The following is a 4765-nucleotide window of genomic DNA, read 5'->3' as shown; positions in this document are numbered from 1 at the left end:
CATCCATCCATCATCATCCATCCATCATCCATCCATCCATCATCATCCATCCATCATCCATCCATCCATCATCATCATCCATCATCCATCCATCATCCATCCATCATCCATCCATCCATCCATCATCATCATCCATCATCCATCATCCATCATCCATCATCTATCATCCATCCATCCATCGTCCATCCATCTGCTGTTGTTCCCTTTTTATATCTTCCTGTGTTTGGCAGCTCTGGTCCTCCGTACTATCCCGTGTGGTGCAGCTTCAGCTGGCCGCCATCTCTCTCTGCATACCAACATGGGTGAGCGACACAGAGAGAGAGAGGCAGGGGTGGATGGGATGTTTTCGGGGCACTCGCTCCTCGTTCCCAGCGTCCTCTGGGGGCCGAGGCGAGCCAACAAACCCTCCTCCCTCCCCGGAACAGCTAATCCCTGAACTGCCACAATCTCCTTACTCAGCTGCCTCTGGTCACAGCATGAGTCACAGCAACACTCTGACATCACAACCAGCAACACTCTGACATCACAACCAGCAACACGCTGACATCACAACCACATTTTCTTTCCCTCATGTCTTTACACATAAGTGTCCTGTTTATCCTGAAACGCTTGGCTTGAGTTGAAAATAGCACAAATTAAAAGCGTTAAAACAGGACGTGTCTTTGCATGATTTAAGACTCCAATGCAGAATGTCCATTAGAAATCTGCAGTTTTAAGCCTGATTGAAGGTTTGGACTACAAAATGTCTTCATGAGTGACTCTGGCTGGGTGTGGGGGGGTTGAGCAGGAGAAGCTCCTGTGTGGCTGTGCAGGTTTATACCTCCAGTTTGTAAACTGGGGGTGATTACAGAGTCTCCCTCTATTGCTCTGAGTTTACAGGACAGAGGTCAGACTGTCAGAAACACACCAGTAATGTCTGCTGGACTAAAGTTCACACCAGTGTTGAAAATCAGGGTAATAATGAAGAAATGTGAACCAGATGTTTGGCTCAGTGATGCCTGTTTGATGAAGAAATTCAAAGTCTGTTCAAACTTCATAAACAAACCAATAAAAAATGTGGAGGGAAGTTCTGTTCTTTAGCACCGACACTGCATTTACATCTGAAAATTCACAGTTGACATGAAGTTATTTTTTCATCTAAGAGCTAGGCCCCTCTGAATGTCATTTGGTTTCTTTGTAAACTGAAGACTTTATTCACTCCCAGGAGGGAATTCACTTCACCACAGCACAGAAACAACAACAGACAACCATGAAACAGATAGGTAAAGTACAGCTTCTACTGTTCACATGATGATTGTAGTATAACAATACAATACATAAAGTAAGATACAAAATAAATCAATCAGTATATACACAAAATAGTACATACCATACATTCAATATTACAATGGAGCATTAGACTCCATTTTTACTGTACTTACTCCATTTACTGTAGGTAAAAAAAAACAACTTATGGAGTTGGGAGAGGAGTAAAAACCTTTGAATTTCTTAGATATAAAAGAAGTTATAAATGTGCAAGAAGAAAGTTACAAATCAAATTATACTTCACATTCAGATTTAACAATGAGGTAAATAATCATGATTTTAGCCCAGAAACATTATTTTCCTGAGTTACCTTTATAATCTCAAAGAATATTTGTTTAATTAGTACATTTATGAGTTTTTTCTCATCAACAATAATAATTAACATTCATGAATCAGTATTTTATTTCTGAAGAATAACAAGTTGTTTTAATATGCACACAGTATACTGTACCTAATATACTGTTCTTAACTGCCTGACATACACATTTTTTTATAATTATGAACCTTTTAATTTTACAAAATATCTTTTTCATCATTATAAGAAAACTACTCCAATACCATTGGCTTCATATTCATGAGAAAATAAAACGTAATATGGGGAATCATAAATACAAATGTTTCAGGTGTTTCTGTCAGTCAATATCAGTATAAAGTCAATCTGTTTGCAGATGATCTATTTCTGCATTTTACCAAATTAGGAAGATGCTTTCTTCACAATATCCAGTGCGATAAATTCCATGTGTAGAAAAACTGTAATGATTGCAATAGGAAACTTCAATTTATCTGTATATAATATTACAGAATTTAATTCTGTTCCAACTGCTTCACCAAACTCTCTTTTAAGGAAGCATATTTTGAATGTGATGGTGTTATGATCGTGCGTTTCAAGTCTATTGTTTACTCAATCACTGATTATTTGGAACATGCAGTTTCCTTTTTAAAAGAATTTTAAAAATGTTTAAAAGTTTTGTTTATATGTTCCTTCCATGACAAGTATATAATATCATCAAGATTGAAATCTCTGGTTTGTTCAGGCACATGACAAAGATGGGAAGCTTACACTGTATTAGCTGACATAAATAACTCCAGAATTACATTTATATACAAGCAATCAGCACAGTCTAAACTTTCAGACAAAGTAACTGAAGTAACAATGTGAGAAACACTGCCTGTGACAGCGAGCGCCTGACAGCGACTCTGTCCACACTGAGTCCTTCTGGATGTTGTCACCATGGAAACAAACCCTGTAGTGACCAGCTAATTAGACTGGAGACGTCACCACTCCAGTAAAAGATGGTGAGTTCTGACTCTGTGAAAACAGACATTTAATATTGTGATATTCAGCGTGCAGCATCGCTCACGGACAGTTAGGTCGGTCCAACAGGAAACAGGCACACAGTGTTAGTCTGAAGTGAACAGAACCGCAGGGACAGATCCTACATGTGCCTGAATTTTCAGGTAAAAACATGAAAATGGAGATAAGAGCTGATACCAAACTACACGTCAGTTTGAGTATCCAAACATCCAAAAAGTTGAATAAAAACGACAGTTAAAATGAGCCGTTAGACACATAAACTGAGAACACACTCCAAAAGTTGAGTGAGAAACACAGTCTTCATAAAAAACATTAAAGTAATCTGTGGAGGTGTCGTCATGGATTAATTATAAGGCATTAAACACACATTATTTGTCCTGAGGGGGAGGTCAAGCTACAAACTTGGTATAAACATGAAAAGTCCCAGACAAACCAAACATAATTCAGACAGGATGAGAATTCAGATAAAACCTGAAAAATCTGAAAACCCCAAATCTTTATTATGTACAAAAGCAGAAAAAGTTTAGTCCTGAGCTGCTCTACATGAAACGATCAAGTCTGATATGAACTGGTTCAGCAGTGGTGTAAAGATTGTACACTGAATGATTGATTGATTGATTATAAACACTTGAACAGTTGTTAAAAGATTACTCTACACACTTCAATGAGAATTGACCGCTGCAGGCCCCTGTAGTTTCTCTGTGTTCGCTGAAAAGTTCCCGCGCTCCACCAATTTTTTAGAGAAACTACAACAATGTTGAGGAAATCCTTTGTACACATGACAATAAAAGCAATAATCAAGTGACCGTTAAAGGTAAAATTTTTTCAGCTTCACTCTTCAATTGATTCTGTTACAATTCAGAATTCCATTGAGATTTCTGTCAATTTAACAGCAACTTTATCAGTTTATCTTCAATCAAAGCACATAAACAGTAATTACCATTACCATTTTCTGTCTTTATTATTACTATTTGTATTTATATTTATCGTTATATATTTATTATCTATCTATTCATCTTATCTCAGAGGTAGAGCGGGCCATCCATCTATCGGAGGATTGGCGGCATGTCGAAGTGTTCCTGGACAGACACAGAACCCCAACCTGCTCCTGAAGCAGCTTCAGTGTGTGAATGTGTGTGAAAGAACAGTCTCCTCCATCTTAGATCCTCCTGTATGAATGATATGTGAATGGGTGAATGAGGATGTGATGTAAGCGCTTTGAGTAGTTGAAATGACTAGAAAGGAGCTATACAGACACAAACTATTTATAATGAGCACATGTCCCTCAAAAAAAGGAAATGAAAACACAGTTAAAAAACAGTAATGTGAGGTCGAAGCTGATGCATTCCAAAACAGGAGGTGCTGCCCCAGTGTTCTTCCTCTCTGACCCTCCTGAACGGGCCATGAATGCTTCGCTATGCGTGTGCTGCATTCAGGTCACTGTGGGTCAGTCTGTTTAGTGGAGGTGGTGGCTAAGTGCTGCTGTGTCAGGTGACCTGCTGTTGCCATAGTGATGGCGGTTTATCTGTAATACCTAAAATATCTGTAGTACTTGTAGTATTTGTACAGTCCGCACTGTCTGTATATGTAATTTATGTTGGGGCTTCATTGTGCTGCTGACGATGGAATCTGGGGCAGACACAGTGAAGTGCAGATATTCAGTTTCATCCAGACGATAAAAACGACATGTTTAATTAAATTTTTACAGGGATCTAATATGCACATATTGGATGTTTGAGTCGGCTCCTACTTCCTGTGGAAACAACTTCAAACACTCCGAATGTGTCTCCAGATTTTTATGAGTGGAGACAAGACTGAGTGACGGTCACATGACTTCCACAGTCAGACAGGAAGGGATCCAGGGTTTTATGTTAAAAAGGTGGAATGACCCTTTAACTTTCCTGGCAGATTGTCAGAGTGAAGCTTCAGTTGGTCACATTTAGCTGAACAAATAGAAATACAACAGGATAACAACAGAGGGCCAACAAAAACGGGGTTTGTTTCTGTGTGTTTCTGTCCTGATCTTCAGTGTTTCTGGTTGTTCAGTTTGTATCCGTGTTTAAAATATATATACCTATATTGTGTATATATACCTGTATTGTGTGTATATATACCTGTATTGTATATATATATACCTGTATTGTG

This window comes from Pempheris klunzingeri, chromosome 10 (assembly GCF_042242105.1).
Source record: "Pempheris klunzingeri isolate RE-2024b chromosome 10, fPemKlu1.hap1, whole genome shotgun sequence".
NCBI classification, from domain to species: Eukaryota; Metazoa; Chordata; class Actinopteri; order Acropomatiformes; family Pempheridae; genus Pempheris; species Pempheris klunzingeri.
Note: the sequence above shows the minus strand (reverse complement) of the source record.